Source organism: Hypanus sabinus, chromosome 25, assembly GCF_030144855.1.
Source record: "Hypanus sabinus isolate sHypSab1 chromosome 25, sHypSab1.hap1, whole genome shotgun sequence".
In the NCBI taxonomy this organism is placed as follows: domain Eukaryota; kingdom Metazoa; phylum Chordata; class Chondrichthyes; order Myliobatiformes; family Dasyatidae; genus Hypanus; species Hypanus sabinus.
In genome coordinates, this window is record NC_082730.1 from 38,969,472 (window position 1) to 38,994,967 (window position 25,496).

At 40.1% G+C, this 25,496-nt stretch overlaps 1 long non-coding RNA gene across 1 annotated transcript; it reads right to left on the bottom strand.

The window, feature by feature from the left end:
- Positions 1-209: 209 nt before the first annotated feature.
- Positions 210-25,496, bottom strand: LOC132381299 (uncharacterized). Its single transcript, XR_009507999.1, has 3 exons — positions 25,373-25,496; positions 11,800-11,859; positions 210-334 (listed from the first exon to the last, which is right to left on the bottom strand). It is a non-coding gene; the product is annotated as an uncharacterized LOC132381299 (long non-coding RNA).

Genomic DNA, 25,496 nt, shown 5'->3' on the forward strand with positions numbered 1-25,496 from the left:
GGACTAATTCACTATGAATTATTCTTGCAGGTTAATTCATACATTTCAATCCACCAACTGATTTTCACTCTTTACTTTTCCATTATCATTGACTATTTTGTTGACTTCTTTTGAGAAAATATGTACCAGAAAGTGTACATTCTGATTCATTAAAAATGAGCACTGCTTATCAAACTGATCTTACCATCCTTGTGGATCCTCTTGGTACCCAGGCTTTGTCTATCCTTGCATTCCACACAGTATAATCCATTAGGAGGGGTAAGTGAGCAGATCAGAAGAAAGCCTGGCCTCAATTGCACTTCTCGAACAAGGATGATCAATTCTTCTTGGCTGACTGACCAACAGAAACAAAAGCATTGGCTGAGTGGTGGGGAGGGTACTTGAATGTTGTCAACAAAAGAGAAGACAGCAGTGTTTGTGAACCAAGAAATCATTTTCAGTTGTGTCTGAAAAACTCCTTTAATGCAACGAAAGCAGCACCATGAAACTCCATTACAGCAATCAGACCACTGAATGTTGTTTGTCTTTCAATGGAACATACCTGTGTTGCAATAAAGGTGAAGGCATCATTCTTTGGACTTCATCAATATGGAAGATGACAGTGACCATTTTACCATGATAGAAAAGATAAGCTGCACATAAACCCCATGCCAATCTGTTGCTGGATACCATTCTTCCAATAAATGCAAATTTCCAGAGATCAAGCACTTCGGACTCCTTTGCAGAAGGAACTGCCCCTCTTCTGCACCATGCACTAATTCCTCTGCCCTATATGCTGGCTCTCCTATTGCTATTCTGTATCACTTCCTGGCTCTTCTGTATTGGCTCCCGGTGTCTCAACACAAATAGATTTATCCTGTTCCCTAGTCCCAAAATCAATGTGATTGATGCACCATCAATAACTCACTCTGAGACGTAAGGCGAGATATCGGCTTTTATTGAGAGGAAGAAGGAACAAGCAGTGAGTGACCACCATACTACATCCTGGAGACTGAGAGGCCAGGCTCAGGCCTCAATCGCTTTTATACAGGGGTCTGTGGGAGGAGCCACAGGAGCAGTCAGCAGGGGGCGTGTCCAGACAGGTATATGTAGTTCACCACAGCGATGCCAGTCTCTTAGTGTCTGGCTGTGTTTTTGAAACAACATAGAGTGATAGTCCCTTCTCTTTTCTTCCTCTTTCTCCTTTGATTTGGAAGGCTTCATTTGTTGGGAATTTGAAATTCGAGGAGGATATTATTAAAAAGAGCTGCAAGAGCAACTGTCATGAACAGAGTATTACTGAGTGTGGCATCAAGAACTCCAGGTAAAACAAGATTAATAATAAAAAGAAACAATACACCAGAGATTGCCCTGATAAAGGGTCTTGGCTCAAAATATCAACTCTCTATTTTGACATGGTGACAAGAAATATTGATGAAGGTGGGCCTGCATGGATTTTAGTAAGGCATTTGACAAAATCCCTCATAGGGGATTGATCCAGAAGATTAAGACACATGGGGTCCACTGTGGATTTGCCATTCAGAGCTGGCTTGCACATAGAAGACAGAGGTCAGTGGTTGAAGGGATTTGTTCGATCTAGAGTTCTGTGATTAGTGATGTCTTGCAGGGATCTGTGCCGGGACCTCTGCAGTTTGTGATGTATATAAATGACCTGGATGAAAATGTGGATGGGTGGGTTAGTAAGTTTGTGGTTGATATCAAGATTGGTGGAGTTGTGGATAGCGTAGAGGACTGGCAAACAATACAGCACAATATAGATAATTTACAGATACGGGCTGAGAAATGGCAGCTGAAGCTTAACCCAGATAAATATGATGTGTGCACCTCAGTAGGGCAAATGCAAAGAGACAGTGCATTGTTAAGTGCAAGATCCTTAACACTGTTGCTGAGCACAGAGATCTTGCAATCAAAGTTCATAACTCGTTGAAAGTAGCTACACAGGTCAATAAGGTGGTTAAAAAGGCATATGGAATGGTTGCTTTTATTAGTTGAGACACGGAGTTCAGAAGTATTGCATACAGTTCTCGTTTCCCCACTATAGGAAGGATGTTAAGACTTTGAAGAGACTGAAAAAGAGGTTTACCAAGATGTAAATGGTTGCAATGCACGTGCTATCATGAGATGCTGGATAAACGTGTTGTTTCCTCTGGAGCAGTGAAAGCCGAGGGGGGATCTGACAAGACCATAAGACCATAAGATTTAGGAACAGAATTGGGCCATTCGGCCCATGGAGTCTACTCCGCCATTCAATCATGGGCTGATCAACTTCATCCAGTTATCCCCACTCTCCTGCTTTCACCCCATACCCTTTGATGCCCTGGCTAATCAAGAACCTATCTATCTCTGCCTTAAATATACCCAATGACTTGGCCTCCACAGATTTACCACCCTCTGACTAATTTTTCTGTATCTCAGTTTTAAAAGGACTCCCTTCAATCCTGAAGTCGTGCCTGCTTGTCCTAGAATCCCTGACCAGGAGAAAAAACTTTGCCATATCTAATCTGTGCAGGTCTTTTAAAATTTGGAATGTTTCTATGAGATTCCCCCTCATTCTCCTGAACTCCAGGGAATACTGCACAAGAGCTACCAGATGTTCCTAATACAGTAACCCTCTTGTGAATGTTCTCTGAACCCTCTCCATTGTCAGTATATCCTTTCTAAACTAATGAGCCCAAAACTGCACACAATACTCCAAGTGTGGTCTTACGAGTGCCTTAAAGAGCATCAACATCACATCCTGGCTCTTACATTCTATTCCTCTAGAAGTGAATGCCAACATTGCATTCACCTTTTTCACCACCGACTCAACCTTGAGGTTAACCTTTAGGGTATCCTGCACAAGGACTCCCAAGTCTCTTTGCATATCTGCATTGTGAATTTTCTCCCCATCTAAATAATGGTCTGCCTATTTATTTCTTCCACCAAAGTGCATGACCGTACTCTACCAAACATTGTACAGTATTTCATTTGCCACTTCTTTGCCCATTCCTCTAAACTATCTAAGTCTCTGTGCAGGCTCTCTGTTTCCTCAACACTACCCGCTCCTCCACATATCTTTGTATCATTGGCAAATTTAGCCACAAATCCCTTAATACCATAGTCCAAATCATTGACATACATCATAAAAAGTAGCGGTCCCAACACCAACCTCTGTGAATCTCCCCTGGTAACTTGCAGCCTGCCAGAACAGGATCCCTTTATTCGCACTCTCTGTTTTCTGCTGACCAGCCAATGCTCCACCCACGCTAGTAACTTCCCTGTAATTCCATGGGCTCTTATCTTGCTAAGCAGCCTTATGTGCAGCACCTTGTCAAAGGCCTTCTAAAAATCCAAGTACACCATGTCTACTGCATCTACTGCTTGTAATTTCCTCAAAGAATTGCAGTAGATTTGTCAAGCAGGATCTTCCTTTTCCAGAATGAAACCATTCTGGCTTTGGCCTGTCTTGTCATGTGCCTCCAGGTACTCCGTAATCTCATCCATAACAATCGATTCCAACAACTTCCCAACCACTGATGTCAGGCTAACAGGTTTATAGTTTCCTTTCTGCTGCCTCCCACACTTCTTAAATAGCGAAGTAACATTTGCAATTTTCCAGTCATGCAGTACAATGCCAGAATCTACCGATTCTTGAAAGATCATCGTTAACGCCTCCGCAATCGCTCCAGTTACTTCCTTCAGAACCTGAGGGTGCAATCCATTAGGTCCAGGAGATTTATCTACCCTCAGACCATTAAACTTCCTGAGCATCTCTCAGTCATAATTTTCACTGCATAAACCTCACTTCCCTGATGCTCTTGAATATCCGGTATACTGTAGATGTCTTACACTGTGAAGACTGATGCAAGATACGTACTCAGATCCTCTGCCATCTCTGTATCTCTCATTACAATACCTCCAGCATCATTTTTGTAATTTCCTATCTCTGCCCTCAACTTTCTTTTACCCTTTATATACTTACAAAGTCTTTTAGTATCTTCTTTGATATTAGTTGCCAGCTTCCTCTCATAATTCCTTCTAAATGACCTTCTTAGTTTCCTTCTGCATGTTTTTAAAATCTCCCCAATCCTCTGTCTTCCCACTGCCTCTGGCTTCCTTGTACGCGCTCTCTTAAGCTTTTACTTTGGCTCTGACTTCATCTGTCAGCCACGGTACTCTCCTTCTTCCCTTTGAAAATTTCTTCTTATTTGGAATATATCTGCCTTGCACTTCCCTCATTTTTCACAGAAAATCCCCAATGATTATTATATTGCCTTTCTGATACGCCTTTTCTATCTCCTGCTGTAATTTGTAATCTACATCCAGGCTGCTGTTTGGAGGCCTGTAGACAATTGCCATTAGGGTCCTTTTACCCTTGCCATTTCTTAACTCAACCCATAGAGACTCTACACCTTCTAATCCTATGTCATCTCTTTTGGTTTATAAGATTATGATAAGATAGGTTTATAAGATTATGAGAGTTATAGATAGAGCACCAGAGAGTATCTGTTTCCCAGGGTTGTAACATCTAATACCAGAGAGCAACATTGAAAATGAGAGCGGGTACATTCATAGAACCATACAACCATTGAACATTACAGCACAGATACAGGCCCTTCAGCCCTTCATGGCTGTGCCAAACCATTTTTTGCCTAGTCCCACTGACCTGCACCCAGACTCATTCCACACTCCCACCACTCTCTGTGTGAAGAAGCCCCCCCCCCAATGTTCCCTTCAGCCCCTTCAACTTTTCCCCCTTCAGCCTCAACCCTTAACCCATGACCTCTGGTTTTTTCCTCCCCTAGCCTCAGTGGAAAAAGCCTGCTTGCATTCACTCTATCTATATCCATCATAATTTTATACACCTCTATCAAATCACCCCTCATTCTTCTACACTCCAGGGAATAAAGTCCTAATCTATTCAACCTTTTTCTGTAGCTCAGTTTCTCAAGTCCCAGCAACATCCTTGTAAACCTTCACTGCACACTTTCAACCTTATCAGTATTCTTCCTGTAATTACACTAGTTTCGATTTTGTCATTAAAAAAAAAAAATTGGATAGGTATATGGACAGGAAAGGAATGGAGGGTTATGGGCTGAGTGCAGGTAGGTGGGACTAGGTGAGAGTAAGCGTATGGCACAAACTAGAAGGGCTGAGATGGCCTGTTTCCGTGCTGTAATTGTTATATGGTTATATGGTTGATTAAGTGACCAAAACTGCTCACAATACTCCAAAGTTGGCCTCACCAATGTCTTATACAACTCACCATAACATTACAACTCTTATACTTAATACTTTGATTTATAAAGGCCAATGTACCAAAAGCTCTCTTTATGACCCTAACTACCTGTGATGCCATTTTTAGGGAATTATGTATCTGTACTCCCAGATCCCTCTGTTCTACTGCACTCCTCAGTGTCCTACCACTTACCTTGTATGTTCTACCTGGGTTTGTCCTTCCAAAGTGCAATACCTCACACCTGTCTGCATTAAACTCCATTTGTCATTTTTCAGCCCTTTTTTCTTGCTGGTCCAAATCCCTCTACAAGCTTTGAAAACCTTCCTCACTGTCCACTACACCTCCAAATCTTTGTATCATCTTTGGTCAAAGGGGATGTGAGGGGTAAATATTTTTCTCAGAGAATGGCGGATGCCTAGAACATGCCGCCTGGTACAGTGGTAGAGGCAAATACATTAGAGGCTTTTAAATGACATTTGGATAGACACATGGATGTAAGGAAGATGGAAGGATATGGATATTGTGGAGGTATTCGTGACTAGTATTTAGGTGGTTTTGATTTGTTGTTTAGCTGGTTCAGCAAGTGTTGTGGGCCAGATGTTCTGTTCCTGTGCAGTATTGTTCTATATTTTATGTTTATTTATCTCCATAGATTCTGCCTGACTTACTGAGTTCCTCCAGCATTTTGTGTGTGTTAAAAAGAAACGAGAATTACTGTGATAGTAAGAACAAGATTGTAATACTTTCCACAGCTCTTGAGTCAGAATTGTTTGAAGCAGGAGGATTAGGGATGTGGGTGTCATCGTTATTAATCTCTCTAACAATGCAGTTTCAATGATGCACCTTCCTATGATGATCCCCAATCTCTCCGTTGAGACAGGGTGGTCCTCTTTCAGTTTTTTCTGCTTCGCACTGTGATTCGTCGCCTGTTCTGCAGTTAACAGTGAAGTGTGCCAATGACCATCACGCAATCTGTCTGGTAGTTGAAGTTGATTAGTAGGCGATATTAGTAAGCTGTGAGTTCTGGTATGAATCTTACAACAGTGTTAAGTGTGTGGGAATGGAGTTACGTATATGAATAATAAAGATGAGTATTGATCGATATGATTCAATAGGTGAGTTATGAGTATGTAATGAATTATCTAGCAGACAAAATTAATTGAACTATTATATCAATCTACGAGGGGTGATTGATAAGTTTGTGGCCTAAGGTAGAAGGAGCCTATTTTAGAAAACCTAGCACATTTGTTTTTCCTACATTTACACACTTAGTCCAGCAGTCATGCAGCATACAGATTCCTTCTTTGTAGAAGTCAACATCTTGGACAGCATTGGGTGATTGATAAGTTCATGGCCTAAGGTAGGAGATGAGTTATTAACTTTAAATTTTCTGCATTCTCACTCAAGAGTTGAACTGCACGTGCATTTAACGAGATCTGTATAACTCATCTCCTTCTAACTTATGCCACAAACTTATCAATCACCCCTGCTGTGGACCACCTGGAGGTGCAAGACGCTCTTGTTACATGCCCATGCATTTCAAACCTTTGAGTGACAATGCAGAAAGTTTGAAGTTAATTCTCATCTCCTTCTAGATTAGGCCACGAACTTATCAATCAGCCCTGCTGTGGACCACTTCTACAAGGAAGGGATCCGTATACTCCACGATCGCTGGACTAAGTGTGTAAATATAAGAGGAGACTATGTTGAAAAATAAACATGCTAGGTTTTCTAAAATTCACTCCTTCTACCTTTGGCCACATACTTATCAATCACCCCTTATAGTTGTAATCAAAATTAATGTGTATAATGATGACAAAATATTTGAATACCCAACATAAATATCTAATTACTAGCTTCTTGAAGCTCTTTGGTGACACATGGAAACTGAACTCCTTTTGGACTCAGGCTGAACTATAGAGGACAGGGAGATAATCCAACCTCTGCATGCATGTGGACACACCGTGGTGATTGTGAACCAGATCCCCCAGCTATGGGTGAATAGCCCCACTGCTTTATGGGCAGCCTTGGGAGAGACAAAGGCCATGGGAGTAAACCCAGATGGCAAATCCGGAGTGGAGCCCCTAAGGCAGCTGGACCTCATTGAACATCCTTCTTGCAGCTCCTGCAGCCAAGCTGGTGCCAAATGTATTGCTTCATAAGCTTTCCTTTGGACTATACTGGTGAGGCCAAGAGTGGGATCTTGATGACTGGGCACCTTAGGATCTCCATACCTTCCACCCAGGCTTGCGATGATCATCACCCATTGTCCTTCAAGACAGATAGATGCCAACCACCAAAGCTCTTTGAAACCTACAAGACAGAAGGATGGACTTAAGGTGAAGCCGTAGAAAGGCTTGATGAGGCAATATGCTTCCTGTCATGGTGAAACCTGAAACAAGCATTTCAGCAAAGGAGTTCACTCAGTTTAGAAGAGATGGGGAAGAATTTTTCCATTTCCTCTCTCAAAGATGATATATCTTTAGAATATTCTGCTCTGAAGAACTATGGAGTTGGTGTATTCAAGACCAGATTTGACATGCTATTGGTCCATAGGGTCGGTGTGGGGGTGGAGATAATGCAAACAAAAACATGGAAGATCAGAACAGTCATTAGCTTACTGAATGTCTCAAAAGTATCTCTTGGAAATAACAAGACTATTGCCCGTAGAGGTTAGCCAAGCAAATAGATAAAGGAATGTCTCTTTGGTGATTCTCTTCCAATCTCTATCTGCCCCTTGTTTATCTGTCAATTGACATTGTGATGATTGGACAACTGATCAATCTGCAAATGGTATTGAGGATGCCATGTGAGACTGTTTGATCTTCCTATAATGTGTCCGGAAGGGTTACTTTCCTACTCAGATGCTAACCCTCCTCAAATTGGAACTGGTGAACGTACAGCATATCCTTAATTTCCCTTTAATTTGTGGTTTACTTGAACAACATTAACATGAGAATTTACTTCAGTGTCTCTCAGTCCTTATTCTCTAGTCTTTAACTTATATGCTTATTTTTCTAGGCTTAGTTTCCAAAGTAAATAATACATTACCGTATCTTTCTTGCAGAATGGTACAGTTATGCAATCTCCATTACTTCAGCACATGTAGCAGAAAAGCTGATCCTTATGTTTATGATTTTTGTTTAAAAGAAAAAGCCATTTATCTTGTTTAATATTTCCATATCTTCAAGAAGTGAGGTGAACCTTACCTTGGATATCTTTTTTTGTTTTTTTAATTTTTATTTATATAGAGATACATCACGGAATAGGCCCTTCCAGCCCTTTGAGCCAGGCTGCCATCAAACCCTGATAACCCAGAGTTAATCCTAACCCAATCATGGGACAATTAATAATCACCAATTAACCTAACCTGTACATCTTTGGACTGTGGGGGGTGGGGTAACAGCAGAACCTAAGGAAGCCCACACATTCCATGAACAGGGCATACAAACTCATTACAGAGGATGCTGGGATTGAACTCTGAGCTCCGACACCCCAAGCTGTAATTATATCACATGAACTGCTACGCTACTGCGGCACCCAATACCCTGACTTCGTCCAGTACCTTTCCGTGTCAACCCCTATCGCTGCCCGCCCAACTAATTGATAGACTTCTGTCATTAACCCTTATTATTATAAGTGCTCTTATAATATCAATTTTGATGAAATATCGAAAGCAGGATGTCATCAGCATTTTGTGAAGTGAAAACAAATTCGAGGCCTCTCATCTAAACTGGCAAAGGAGAAAAGAGTGCAAAAGGGAATCTATGGTATGACAGAAGGCAGAAGAAAATAAATGACTTGAATGTTTGACAATGCAAGATAAAACAGGTTGTTAATGCAGAAGAAACAAGAAATCCCAGACAAAAGTGCTAATGGGAGAACCCAAATCATAATATTAAATCACCAAAGAAAGTGACTGTGTATATTGGAAATCTGAAATTATTACACACTTTGTTGAGCCAATAAGGATGTAATTTGTTTTGTCTTAAGTTGAGGATTTGTTCTTTCATTTAGTATAGAATGGCTTCGCCAATCAATCATGGATGATTTATTTTCCCTCTCAACCCCATTCTGCTGCTTTTTCTCCATAGCCTTTGATCCTTTACTAATGAAAAACCCATCAACCTTTGCTTTAAATATCTCCAATGACTTGGCCTCCACAGCTGGCTTTGACAATGAATTCCACAGATCTACCACCCGCTGGTTAAAGAAATTTGTCCTTCCCCATGCTCTAATGCAATATTTTTCTATTCTGAGGCTGTATCTTCTAGTCCAAGACTCCCCCCACTATTGGAAATACACTCTGAATGTCCACTCTGTATAGGCCGGCCTTCCTCAAATATTTTGCCCCTGCGAACCTTTGAAATAATTTTCATGTCTCAGGGAACCCTTGCATAAAAATTATTATATAAATTGTTAGCATCATCAGTAAGTTGCAGATATAATAATCCAAAAATAATTGTTGATACTCTTTTGAGTAGAGAATTTTTATCCAACCTTTCTTGAGAAAAGCAGGTAGTTAACCATAGCTTACTTTGCTTTAATTTCTTACTTTCACTTTCATAATTTTTAAAAACTCATTAGGCAAACATAATAAATTTCTGTTAAATAACTGGCTTAAGCCAAAATGGGGTTTAATTTTTCTAAAGTTAGGCTCGGTAGATTTAATTTAAACAACATGAAACTTTATTGACAATGTTGAATAGTAAAGTTACTAAAAACCATAAGCCAAAGCAATATGAATAAAAATATAACTAAGACACAATTTTATACAAGACTTTGAAAAGATAACTATTTTTGTAGCATCATCAAGGACTTTTTTCATTTCAAGAATTTTGACATCAGCACTTCTCTGTGAAAAAGCAGTGTGTTGTAATGTTACAGCCCAAGTTGTGCAAGTCTATTCAATGCTCAGAAAATGCACTTCATGCTGCTCATCAGCCTACTGCCCTACTCTCTGTGCTCACTAATTATCAGCTTACCATCCTCCCCTCTGTGCAATACAGTACTCACCAATTATCAACAGCCTCCCCTATCTCACATCAAAAGCTGAGAATGGATTCAAGCAAATGAACATGTTCCTAATGCACACTACCATACTGGGCTGAGAGTCCTCTAATGAGATAGCTAACAGAGCTGCTTGGTCACTGCCCACCAATGCAAACGTACTAGCATCACGCATCATGCAAAGTTCAAAAAATTATATTTAGTTTTTTTTTAATCACGATATCTTGCAGAGCCCCTAGCGACCTCTCACGGAGCCCCAGTTGAGAACCCCCTGATCTAGGCCTTTCAATATACAATAAATTTCAATGAGACCCCCCTTAATTTTTCTAAACTCCATTGAGTACAGGCCCAGAATCAGCAAACATTATTCATAACCCTTTCATTTCCGGAATCATGATTGTAAACCTCCTCTGGACCCTCTCCAATGCCAGAATATCCTTTTGTAGATAGGGGCCCAAAATTGCTCACAATACTCCAAATGTGGTCTGACCAATGCCTTATAAAAATCAATGCACAACATCTTTGCTTTTATTATCCAGCCTTCTTGATATGAATGCTAACATTGCATTTGCTTTCCTCGTTACCGAATCAATTAGCAAGTTAACCTTGAGGGGATCCTACACTAGGACTCTCAAGTCCCTTTGCAACTCTGATTTCTGAAGTATGTAGATTCTGAAACACTTAATTCCAATCACTGTTCTGGATACTGGTTGTGTCATATTATTTTTTTGTGCACTGCACTATCCAACTTCACTTAGAAATTAAATACATTCAAAAATGATTCTGTTCATGCAAGTTGCATGAAATTATATTTCAGTGTGCAGTTCAATATAATAGCTTCAAGCGCAAAACCAGAGCAGGTACTTTGCTGTGACTGCCATATAAGAACTTTGATGTTTTGGAGTGAAAATACAGTACAATGTACAAATTACTGCCGGTGCTTTATTACAGGAAGAATTCAGAAAGACAAAGTATAGAAAATTTTCTATGAGTAGAGGTTGGAAAGTAAGAGATAATCTCACCAGGAAGCAGACAAGAAACTGAAATGTTTCTATAATTGTCATGATATTTTATCATATGAGATTACAGAGGGTTCAGGTGGATCACCTGAAAGAAAAGATTTTGAGCTTCGTGTTGAATACAAAATAATCAACATGGAAACCTTTGCAAAAAAGCTTTGGTTATCACCCTCACATTGATGATAATTTTGCTTTGATAAATTAGTGGTCTCTCAAAGTGGACTGAAATAAAACGTGGATAATTGTACTTAAATGTAACTTAAATACAATTGAAATGAATTTTATATATTCATGTCACAACTTAACTGAAGGGCACTTTGCTACCAATTGACCTCAATTTTGACTTATTCTGCTTGATATTTCCACAAAAAGGAATGGGATGAAATTATTCTGTGTTTCTTAGTGCCCGGCTTCAAAAATCAGAGCTTCAGTCAAAATAATTAACAAAGTTTTCAAGGAAATATTTTAGAGATGTTCAAGGTTCAGTATGAACATCTTGGCTAATTTCCCACTTCATTACAAAACAAGCGCACAACACCATTGGGTACACACCTGCAAATCCTTTGATGAAGATTGAAGACGTTGTTGAGCCATGTTCGAATAACTCAGCTTCTGAAGTTGAACAGAAGGAACTGAATCAAAAAATGTCACTGCAACGTTATTCAGAAGGAATACTGTTTTAAGAAAATTACGTATAATTTAAGAAATGAATATGATATATTTTTGAAAATATGGCTCCCATATTTACAAACGATAGGATTAAATACATAGGTCCTTTGAAGATAAAATTATAGTAATTGGGGAAAGTAAAAAATAAATATCAAAACTATTTTGAACTCCATGGAGCATGTGGGGATCCTCCGATATCCAGGCAACCTTTCTTTTCTTTCTTTTTTCTTTCTTCAGATAAGGGTTAAGGGGGGGAGGGTTAATATTATCTTTCTTACAATTTTACTATTACATTTATTCTTTGTAATTTCTAAAATTTAATAAATAAATATTTAAAAAAAAGAAAAACAATTATGTTCTTGTTCCTAGCACCCGCCCCCCCACCCCTGCCCCAGCAAGTTGAGCTCATATAAGAGGAAGGTAGAAGCCACAGTGGATATTTGCCGAATCCCTAGAAATACTTCGTTAAAATTAATTCTGACGAAGAGTCCTGATTCAAAACATTGACTGTCCATTTCCCTCCACAGTTGCTTCTTGATCCTTTGATATTCCCAGTCTCTTCAGAGCTTACCGTCATGATTTATAATTTGGAAGGCACTTTGTGTTTAGTGTGTATGTGAGAAACTATACAGATAGTTGATATGTAAACCACAAAGACCCACTGAATTGATACCTGTCTTAGAAAACTGGTTCACATCAATTAACATGTTACACAATGTTAGGCATACACTTGAAACTTAGTGTTCCTTGTCAAGACAACCTCTTACCAAATGCTGTCTGCAGGCACAGTTTTATCCAAAGAACTGAGCTGGAGTGGTCTGTAAATCGATAAAGCTAGACTTAGTTTCTTCACTAAGTAATTGGTCCTGTCTCGAGGTGGATTTTGTGAATATGACAGGTTTTAGTACAGTACTGTGCTGCAGTCTTAGGCAGAAATATACATATATAGCTAGGGTGCATAATACTTTTGCATGGGAGGGGTTTGGGGCAGGTGGCAAGGAGGAGTGCCACGGGTGGAGGTGCCAAGGGTGCAGACACACCCAGCCCTGACACACCAGGCAATGTCATTTGATTCCAGTCAATCGGTTTATTGATCATTACTGAATGTCTCCCTCTTGCTTCCAGTCCCCTGCCCTCTCCCTTCCCCTTTGCCCAACCATGATTCCTCTCTCCTGCCATTTTGTCAATCTCAAATCACAATCCAGACCCAGTATCAGAATCCGGTTTATCGTCACTCACATATGTCATGAAATTTGCTGGTTTTGTTGGTTATAGCAGTACAGTACATAAAATTAATGCAGTACTTACAATTTTGCACAGTACTAATGGCCCAGGAATCTGTAGGTTGCATCAACGATGCCTCAAGAACACTTTTTCAGATCTTAACTATGCTTGCCAACTGAGAAAGATCCATTTGAATTTTATCTTCATATTTTTCTAAACCCCAGTGCACAGACACCTGAGCTGCTTAACCTCTCCTCACAGGACAATCCCAGCCATGATTATAATTGAATTTTAATCTCATTTCCAAGTCTCTCCTTCAAGACATGGAATGTGGGATTTGTATCACTGGGTAACGATGGCTGATTCTAGAAATTACAAACCACTGGTGCAGAGGATAGAATTGGATGGCCAGTCCCTTCAGAATCCAAATCCGAATCAGGTTTATTATCACAAATATATGTCATAAAATTTGTTTTCCTTTGTGGCTGCAGTATAGTACAATACATAAAAAAAGTTGAAATAAAAATATAAAAAAATAAATCAAATAGAGAGCAAAGTGAGATAGTGTTCATTTGCTCATAATCTGTTTAGAAATCTGATTGTGGAGGGGATGAAGCTATTCCTAATACGTTCAGTATGTGTCTTCAGGTATAGTCGCAACGAGAAGAGGTGAGGTGGTGAGATGGTGAGGGTCCTTGATGATGGATTCCAACTTCTTGAGACATCACCGTTAAATGGTGCCCATGGCGGAGCGGGCTGAGTTTACAGCCCTTTGCAGGTCTTTGTGCCCCCATCCAGTCAGAGTGGTCTCTACAGCACATCTGTAGAAATTTGCTAGAGTCTTTGGTGACATATCAAATCTCCTTAAATGTTAATGAAGTAAAGCTGCTGGTGTGCCTTCTTCTTAGTTGCATCAACATGTTGAGCACAGGGTATATAGATCTTCAGAGATGTTGACACACAAGAACTTGAAGCTCTTTCCACTGCTGGCCCCTCAATGAGGGGTCTGCTTTAAGATGTCAGAACATGAACTTCCTGTGTAATATCCACTGGCTCGAATGGGCATGGCTGCTCACTTATTCTGTGCCCATATTATATATCACTATTCAATTTTTCCAGCTACAATTTAAAATAAAACTTAACATTAATTTCCATATGACTCATTGCTTGCACTTCTTTGTGTCAATGCATTTAGAATGAATAAGAAGCATTTTCCATTTTGTGACCTATGAATATCTGCTAATTTAATCACTTGCACATAGAGAAATAAACAGGTGCTGCTGTTTCACAACCCTGCTAAGTAAGATCTCCGCACATGAGATGATTGCTTAAATTTCTGGTAAAGATTTATTTTCCCTTTTTGTAATTAACTAATATTATTACTGTTGGGGGCCTATTCACAAGGAGTATATTTTTCTTTGTTCTAGTTTCATGCGAATATAAATGCACATCTTCAATTCTGTTTAAGGTGATATATTTGGTCAAAAATGAGGTAACTACTGCAAAACAAGGATGATAACCAATTTTCCTTGTTAATATTTGGTATTTAAAATAAATAATTTTTAAAATCTGGCTTTATTTACTGTGGGGATTTGTAGCATACAAATTTGAGGATCCAAAGTAACAGATATAGCTGGCTTGCTTTTTATAAATCTAAAGCCTTGGAGAGGGATAAAATAATTAAATAGAGGGGAAACACAGACTGGCCTGACTGCTTAATAATAACTGGGCAAAAGGGATTGATAAGTCATAGTAGTCAGAAAAATACCGTCAGGTTGAGTAGAGATAATGAATTGGACAGAGGGTGATGGACAGCAGTCATACAGGTAAAGAGGACTGGTGAATATCAGTATCAGTAGAAAGTTCAGGGAGAGTGACAGCTTCTTTGACTGGAGGGTCAGGTGGACTGGACTGGAGTCATAGACTGTGAAGAGGGTCCTACCAGATTGGGCAGACCTGTCCAGTAGAGCATTCAGAGAGCTTTTGGATTCTAGCTGTTGGGGCTGGTTGTGGGATCGATAGATATAATAGATCAAGAAGAAGGCTGTGGTAGGTAAGGTTCAAATTAGGCAGGAATGTCTGGTAGATAATCAACAGAAAAGGTGCAGAATTATGTATACATATACATACACAATTATATATGTATGGTGTGTGTGTGTGTGTGTGTGTATATACATGTATATACCTATGTCTACATCTACATTATATACTATATCTATCTACATCTACAGTATATCTATACATATCTTTTTATATATATTTATCCTTATTAATCACAATTCATTAAATAGTTACAGTTATGGGCGTTAGCAGTACATTCAGATATCTGTACATTCAGTACCTATGAGCACAAGCTTTCTATATTATGAAAGCTCCTAAATCAATAAAATGTTTCATTGCAATAATAGCTTGAAGGTGAATGCAGCAATCATACTTCCACCAGAATTAACCTTCAGCATGTCACTCAAGGATGATGCTATTTGCTTTATGTGATTCGTATATTAAAAAGTTAACAAATCAGAACTTGTGAGCAGTAAGGTGTGGTCACCAGATGTAGCAGATGCCAGGTTTTCCAGGAAGTTGCAGACATCCACTATGACCAAACTCATCCTTTGATGTTGTCTCCTGTTACATGGTTGTGGTTGTAGTGAGCTGCAGACCTGTCTGCTAGTCACGGCAGCGGTACAGCTTTCTGTGCGATATTGCCTGATGGTGTTACATCTATTCAAATTACTCCCTGAAAAGCTATCTAATGCAGTTTATTGAATGACAGAACAAAGCCGCATGTGCTCAGTATCAATTTTCTGCACAAAGAGTGCACCGCTATTGGATACAGAAATAGCTGTGAGTTCCAAGGATTTTGTGTCCTATTTAGCTGAGGTTACCTCAGTCCACTTGTTTTTCAGGTGTTTTGAGGAAGACTCGGAGCAAACATAGTCTGTGTAAACATCATATTGAACTATCCACATTTTGTAGCTGGCAACTTGTCTTCACTTGAACGTAGAACATAGAATAGTACAGCGCATTACAGGCCCTTCGGCCCAAAATGTTGTGCTGACCCTCAAACCCTGCCTCCCATATAACCCCCCACCTTAAATTCCTCCATATACCTGTCTAGTAGTCTCTTAAACTTCACTAGTGTATCTGTCTCCACCACTGACTCAGGTAATGCATTCCACGCACCAACCACTCTCTGAGTGAAAGACCTTCCTGTAATATCCCCCTTGAACTTCCCTCCCCTTACCTTAAAGCCATGTCCTCTTATACTGAGCAGTGGTGCCCTTGGGAAGAGGTGCTGGCTGTCCACTCTGTCTATTCCTCTTAATATCTTGTACACCTCCATCATGTCTCCTCTCATCCTCCTTCTCTCCAAAGAGTAAAGCCCTAGCTCCCTTAATCTCAGATCATAATCCATACTCTCTAAATCAGGCAGCATCCTGGTAAATCTCCTCTGTACCCTTTCCAATGCTTCCACATCCTTCCTATAGTGAGGCAATCAGAACTGGACATAGTACTCCAAGTGTGGCCTAACTAAAGTTTTATAGAGCTGCATCATTACATTGTGTCTCTTAAACTCTACCCCTCGACTTATGAAAGCCAACACCCCATAAGCTTTCTTAACTACCCTATCTAACTGTGAGGCAACTTTCAGGGATCTGTGAACATGTACCCCCAGATCCCTCTACTCCTCCACACTCCCAAGTATTCTGCCATTTACTTTGTACTCTGCCTTGGAGTTTGTCCTTCCAAAGTGTACCACCTCACACTTCTCTGGGTTGAACTCCATCTCAGCCAACTCCTGCATCCTATCAATGTCTCTCTGCAATCTTCGACAATCCTCTACACTATCTACAACACCATCAACCTTTGAGTTGTCTGCAAACTTGCCAACCCACCCTTCCAACCCCACATCCAGGTCGTTAATAAAAATCATGAAAAGTAGGGGTCCCAGAACAGATCCTTGTGGGACACCACTAGTCACAACCCTCCAACCTGAATGTACTCCCTCCACCATGACCCTCTGCCTTCTGCAGGCAAGCCAATTCAGGATCCACCTGGCCAAATTTCCCTGGATCCCATGCCTTCTGAGTTCCTAAATAAACCTATGTGTGGTACCTTGTCAATGCCTTATTAAAATCCACGTAGATTACATCCACTACACTACCCTCATCTATATGCCTGGTCACCTCCTCAAAGAACTCTATCCGGCTTGTTAGACACGATCTGCCCTTCACAAAGTCATGCTGACTGTCCCTGATCAGACCATGATTCTCTAAGTGCCCATAGATCCTATCGTCCTCCACCCTTTTCCAACAGCTTTCCCACCACAGGCATAAGGCTCACTGGTCTATAGTTACCTGGACTATCCCTACTACCTTTTTGGAACAGGGGGACAACATTTGCCTCCCTCCAATCCTCTGGTACCATTCCCATGGACAACGAGGACATAAAGATCCTAGCCAGAGGCTCAGCAATCTCTTCCCTCAACTCGTGGAGCAGCCTGGGGAATATTCCATCAGGCTCCGGGGCCTTATCCGTCCTAATGTATTTTAACAACTCCAACACCTCCTCTCCCTTAATATCAACATGCTCCAGAACGTCAACCTCACTCATATTGTCCTCACCGTCATCAAGTTCCCTCTCATTGGTGAATACTAAAGAGAAGTATTCATTGAGGACCTCACTCACTTCCACAGCCTCCAGGCACATCTTCCCACCTTTATCTCTAATGGGTATTACCTTCACTCCTGCCATCCTTTTGTTCTTCACATAATTGAAGAATGCCCTTTACCCTACTCACTAAGGCCTTCTCATGCCCCCTTCTTGCTCTTTTCAGCCCCTTCTTAAGCTCCTTTCTTGCTACCCTATATTCCTCAATAGACCCATCTGATTCTTGCTTCCTAAACCTCATGTATGCTGCCTTCTTCCACCTGACTAGATTTTCCACCTCACTTGTCACCCATGGTTCCTTCACCCTACCATTCTTTATCTTCCTCACTGGGACAAATTTATCCCTAACATCCTGCAAGAGCTCCTTAAACATTGACCGTATGTCAATAGTACATTTCTCTGCCAAAACATCATCCCAATTCACACCCGCAAGTTCTACCCTTATAGCCTCATAATATGCCCTTCCCCAATTAAAAATTTTCCTATTCTCTCTGATTCTATCCTTTCCCATGATAATGTTAAAGGCCAGGGATCGGTGGTCACTGTCCCCAAGATGCTCATCCACTGACAAATCTGTCACCTGACCCGGTTTGTTACCTAATACCAGACCTAGTATAGCATTCCCCCTAGTCGGCCTGTCAACTTACTGTGACAGGAATCCATCCTGGACACACTTGACGAACATCTAAACCCTTGGAACTAATCAAGTGCCAATCAATATTAGGGAAGTTAAAGTCACCCATGATAACAACCTTGGTATTTTTTCACCTTTCCAAAATCTGCTTCCCAATCTGCTCCTCGGTATCTCTGCTGCTACCGGGGGCCTATAGAATTCCCCCAGTAGAGTAACTGCTCCCTTCCTATTCCTGACTTCCACCCATACTGACTCAAAAGAGGATCCTGGCACATTACCCACCCTTTCTGTAGCTGTAATAGTATCCCTGACCAGTAATGCCACCCCTCCTCCCCTTTCCCCCCCTCTCTATTCCCTTTTAAAGCACTGAAATCCAGGAATATTGAGAATCCATTCCTGCCCTGGTGCCAGCCAAGTCTCCGTAATGGCCACTACATCATAATTCCATTGTATGTATCCAAGCTCTCACTTCATCACCTTTGTTCCTGCTGCTTCTTGCATTGAAGTACACACACTTTAGCTCTTCTACCTTACTACCTTTACACCCTTTATTCTGCTTCTCTTTCCTCAAAGCCTCTCTATATGTTAGATCTGGCTTTACTCCATGCACTTCTTTCGCTACTCTATCACTCCAGGTCCCATCCCCCTTGCAAATTGGTTTAAACCCTCCTGAACCATGCTAGCAAGCCTACCTGCCTGAGAATAGCTCTCACACAGCCTGACATGCAGTGAAATGATTTTTTTTTGTGTGGTTTCCTTGAGAAGCTATTTCCTTCTTTTCCACCTTACACCCACATGCAAACTCACGAACAACAATTTCACCCCGGCATCTCTTATTGCTAAAGAGAACTATTATAGTCATCAAGTCACAGAAAAGTACAGCACAAAAAACAGGCCCTTTGGCGTATCCAGTCCATGCCAAACGAGTTAAACTGCCTACTCCCATCAACTTGCACTGGGACCATACCCCTACCATCCATGCACCTATCCAAACTCCTCTTAAATGTTGAAACCAAGCTTGCATGCACCACTTGAGCTAGCAGCTCATTCCACACTGTTATAACCCTCTGAGTGATGATGTTTCTCCTGATGTTCCACTTAAACTTGTCACCCTTCATCCTTAACCCATGACCTCTGGTTGTAGTCCCACCCATCCTCAATGGAAAAAGCCTGCTTGCATTTACCCTTCCTATACCCCTCATAATTTCATATACCTCTATCAAATCTCCTCTCAATCTTTATTGTTCCAAGGAACAAAGTTCTGACCTATTTAATTTTTCCTTATAACTCAGGTCCTCCAGACTCCGCAACATCTTTGTAAATACTCTCTGTACTCTTTCAACCTTATTTATTCACCAGTAGCCTTACATGAGAATACAAATATATTACTGTATTTACCATATTTCAAGAACCTGACCTCTTTCTTCAAAATGCTTATCATATGAACATCTTTTTTATAAGCTAATGTAGCCACTGATCTTTGAGATATTGTCTGCATAATTTACAATAACCGCCATGCGTGGGTGATCAAATTCCTTTACAATCTGTGTAACTGGAAGTAAGGGTTGTGACTGCAAAAGCGGCTTCCTTATTTTCCATTTCACTTCCTGAAACCAAAAGTAACTATACAGCATTGAAATTTTGTAAGTACAAACCTAAAAGTTTAAAATAAAAATGTCATTTTATGGGGTGAAATAAAGATAGTAATAACTTGCTAAATGTAATTTAGAAAACTCAACTACCAATTTTCTTTCAACACTAAAAATATTCCTCTCTCTATCTCAAATCAGTTGATGAAATACATAACCATTAACATTTCGCAAAACTCAACAGGTTAAAGAATAACTAACTAAAACACAAGGGAGGTTAACTTGAACTTAATCACCTTAAAGAAATGTCAAATGGTAAATAGGATTAGAGAAGTAAATATATTGTCCAAAGCATTCATGGGACATCGGTACTCGTAGAGATGTGTTCTGTTGGAGCTCACTTGTGCTGAAACCAATGAGGTCTTGGCAAATCATATAACAGGCATTGTACAGAGGGCTTTAAATTAACTAGGAGTGGGGACGCCTCCAGGAACAGAGGCTTTTATAAATCAGTAGAAAAGAAACAACATATTTTGATAAGCCAGGACAGAAGATATGTCAAGTCGTCACTTTTATTGTCATTTTGATCATAAATGCTATGTACAGTTTATAGTAAAAATGAGACAATGTTTTTCAGGACCATGGTGTGACATGACACAGTACAAAAACTAGACTGAACTATGCAAAAAACAACACAGAGAGAAAAAAAAAACAACTACACTAGACTACAGACTTGCTCAGTACTGCACAAAGTGCACAAAACAGTGCAGGCATTACAATAAATAATAAACAAGACAATAGGGCAGTAAGGTGTCAGTCCAGGCTCTGGGTATTGAGGAGTCTGATAGCTTGGGGGAAGAAATGAAAATACGTAAAACAAAACTAATCTAGGGTTGAAGGTGACTGTAAAAAATGAAGGTACAGTGTTCTTTATTTGAATGCACACAGCAATACCAAGAAAATAGATTGTTTGATTGCACAGCTAATAACTCGTGAGTATGATGTCACAGTTTTGAGGAAAAATGATTGCTAGGGACCAGGGTGAGGTGCTCAATCTTCCAGGTTATACAGTATTCCAAAAGAGCATGCTGAAGGGGAAGTGAGATGGGATGGCGTTGTTAATCAACTAAGTTACTGGAACAGTGTTAATTGTGATATAAAGGCAGTGGATTGTGAGGAAAAGTGGATTTGGATTGAAATTGTGAGGGAAAACGCCAGTGGGGGTTGTCTATAGGCTTTAAAAATGTGATTCTTCAATAGGTGAGAGCATAAGTGATGAAACATCAAGGACATGTTGAACAGAATTGCAATTACAAACACAAATCTAGAGTGACAACTCCATTTATTTACATTATGCAAAGATCTAATCTAAGCATAATTCTAATTTGAAAGTATTATTTCAAAAGAAGTTTTGGGACTTTTTAAAGTAGATATCTAAGGCACAAATTATATTGCTTTCTTTATCTGTTTAAAGTATCTGTTTACAATATAGAGCTGTATCATATTTAATCTGATTGGACCTGCCGCCCACGCTTTCTTCCTGAGCCTGCACTACCCCCACACCCTGCCAGCTACCCAAGCTGATACCAGGTCTGTTTAGGTCTGGTCTAAGGTCATGCTGCTGCATAGTTTCTCAGGATTCTATGGTTTCAGATTTGAAACCATTCACCAGGCAAAAGAGGCCATCAGGAGCAACCATGCTTTAGGTAGTATTTACATCTAGTCCAAGCTTCTGCTGTAAAACACCTTATTCGTTCAGTGAAGTCCTAAATCATTGCCACAGATTGCAATCAGAACCTTACTGGCTGTTTATCATATTCCTCCAGGTTGTCTTGTTAACTTGTGATATTTTCTTCTTTACTTGTATTGATATTTCACAAATAATCAAACAGTATGCCCATTTCAGTGTACTCACAGGATAATCCAATTCCTGGAACTAAACCCACTTACATAGAGTCCACGCATTACAGTAAAAATTATAATAAGGTTGGAAACGACAACAATTTATTACATGATTAAAACTGCAAAAATGAATATAGGTCCAGAAATCAATAGAGTCAAAAGCTTACAAACATATATACATGATATATGATCTATCTAGACAGACATACTTAATTTGTTGATCTGTTATGAATGTACTTCTAAATTGCTAATTGAATTTTTATGGTTTCATATATCTGAATACAGAATTAGTGCATCTAAAAGGATGGACATAGCCATCTTGTTCAATGCAGGCTTCTATGGTGTATTTGCTTTGGAATAATGTAACAACGCTGAATGAAGCAAGTAGTCTATAGCCAGGATGTAAAGACCAGCTTAAATATTCATTCCCACAACCTCAGTGCAAATTTGTTCTTCATCAGAATGACGACTCATCTAGGTTGATTCTGATAGACTGGGACATGAGACTTTTTTTTGGGAATACAGGAGGTAGAGGAAGAGAGTGGAAAAGAGGAAGGGAAATTTGAAATCCTGAGTAAATAAGATTTGAGCATCTGATTAATGATGTCAAGATGACACAATTATATAGAGAGGGCTGATTGTTAGCTATCTGTAATGGTATTTTAGAAAGTGGGAATATGAGATTGTAATTTTGAAATCATGATTAATTAAATATACATATAACTTAGCACAAGGTTTGTGCTGGAATTATTGTTATTTTATACCCTCATTAAAATATCAAATCAAAGAAAGTCACATTAAAGGTGGTTATGTTAACATCAATGGAAGAACTTTTCATGCTATGACTAATCCTTCTAGTTCCACTTTTATATTTTATTGTCTTATAAGTCTTGTGATCATTAAGTCAAACGGTATTTTGAACGTCGTCTCAAATGTTGGGTAAGAAAGGAATGGTCTATATATCCAAGCCCCTTTACAAGATGGATAGGATTAGGCTGCTGATAAGTGGCTTTAAAATACTTGGAAATACTCAAGCAGCTGGAGGTTACATCACATACTTAGCTGATATTCCTATTGATGACTGAATGTTGCAATTAACTATCCAGCAGTTGCCCTTCCCCACACTCCGATCCAAACAGCAACAAGGGGAAAGAAATCCAAAATGAATTTCAGAGGTTGGCAAACTGCAGAGACAAGGGAGAGTTTATTAGCCAAAATTCTGGACCTAGAAATGGAATTAGCTTAATTTTGACTCCTCTACCAAATAGAATATATTTCTTTCTACTCACACATTGTTCTTACATATCAGGTTAGATCTTCGTCAGAATCAGAGTCAGATATATTATCACTGAAATACAGTACTATGCAAGAATCTTAGGCACATATATATATATCTGGAGCGCCCAAGACTTTTGCCCAGTACTGTAACAATTTTATGTATTACACTGTAGTGTTGCCGCAACATAAAAACTAGTTTCAAAACATATACGAGTGATGAAAAACATGATTTTGATGAGGGTCTCTGTTGTGAACTGAGGGTGAAAAGGGGCAGGGAGAGTGGAACCATGGTTGGGAAAATAAGAAGTAAGTGGGAAGCACCAGAGAGACTTTCTGTATTGATCAATAAGCCAATTGTTTGGAATCAAATTACCTTGACTGGTGTTTTAGGGCTGGGTGTTTCTGTACAAACACCATTCCCCGCTCCTGGCACTTCCTCTCCGCCTCCTGTCCCACACCCCTCCCTTGGCGCTCCATCCTCACCATTCCCAGCATCCTTTACTCCCACCAGACTTACAGACTCACTCTCCCCTCCGTGTTGACAAATACTGTACTGTGCAAAAGTCTTCAGCACCCTAACTATCTAAATGTTCCTGAACCATTTGAATAGTATTCCAGGTCATGAAATTTGTTGTTTTGTGGCAGCAGTATGGTGAAATATATAAAAGTTGCTAGAAGTTACACTAAGATATAAAAAATAAATATATAATGTAAAAAGAGAACAACAGAGTGAGGTAACATGAATGAGCTCATGGACTGTTCTGAAATCTGGTGGTAAAGGGAAAGAAGCTGTCCCTAAAATATCAAGTATTCATCCTTAGGCTCCTGTGCCTCCTCCCTGATGGATGCAGTGAGAAGTGGGTATGTCCTGGCCGGGGAAGTTCCTTAATTATGTATGCCATCTTCTTAAGGCACCGCCATTTGAAGATATCCTTTATGGTGGAGAGGATGGTGACTATGATGGAGCTGGCTCAGTCTAATGATCTTCTGCAGCTTTTCTTTGATCTTTGCTTGCAGCCTGCCAGTCAGAATGTCCTCTGCGGTACATCTTGCTAGAGCCTTTGGTAACATGCCAAATCTACTCAATCTCCTGCTTGTGTGACTTCTTTGTGATTGCATCAATATGTTAGGCTCAACATCCTCCTCACTGATGATCAATATAGGCGCATCTCAGGGGTGCGTGCTTAGCCTGCTGCTCTACTCTCTATATACGCATGACTGTGTGGCTAGGCATAGCTCAAATACCATCTATAAATTTGCTGACGATACAGCCATTGTGGGTAGAATCTGAGGTGGCAATGAGAAGGCGTACAGGAGTGAGATATGCCAGCTAGTGGAGAGGTGCTGCAGCAACAACCTGGAAGTCAGTGTTAGTAAGACGAAAGAGCTCCCTGCTGGACTTCAGGAAGGATAAGACGAAGAAACACATACCAATCCTCATAGAGGGATCAGTAGTGGAGAGAGTGAGCAGTTGGAAATTCCTGGGTGTCAAGATCTCTGGGGATCTAATCTGGTCCTAGCTTGTCGATGTAGTTATAAAGAAGGCAAGACAGCAACTATTCTTTAGTAGGAGTTTGAAGTGATTTGGCATGTCACCAAATACACTCAAAAACTTCTATAGTTGTACCGTGGAGAGCATTCTGACAGGCTAACTCACTGTCTGGTATGGAGGGGCTACTGCACAGGACCGAAAGAAGTTGCAGAAGGTTGTAAATCTAGTCAGCTCCATCTTGGGCACTAGCCCACAAAGTACCCAGGACATCTTCAGGAAGCGGTGTCTCAGAAAGGCAGCGTCCATTATTAAGGATCTCCAGCATAAAGGGCATGCCCTTTCCTCACTGTTGCCAACAGGTAGGAGATACAGAAACATGAAGGCACACACTCAGCGATTCTGGAACAGCTTCTTTCCCTCTGCCATCCGATTTTGAATGGACTTTGAAGCTTTGGACAAGACCTCACTTTTTTTTTAATATACAGTATTTCTGCTTTTGCACTTTTTAAAATCTATTCAATATACATATACTGTAATTGATTTACTTAATTATTATTATTTTTATTTTATTTATTATTAATTTTTTTCCCTCTGCTAGATTATATATTGCATTGAACTGCTGCTGCTAAGTTAACAAATTTCACATCACATGCCGGTGATAATTACCCTGATTCTGACTCGGTATAGATCCTCTGAGATGCTGACGGCCAGGAACTGCTCCACCTCGATGAGGACTGGTGTGTGTTTGTCTAACTTCCCCTTCCTGAAGACCTCAATCAGTTGCTTGGTC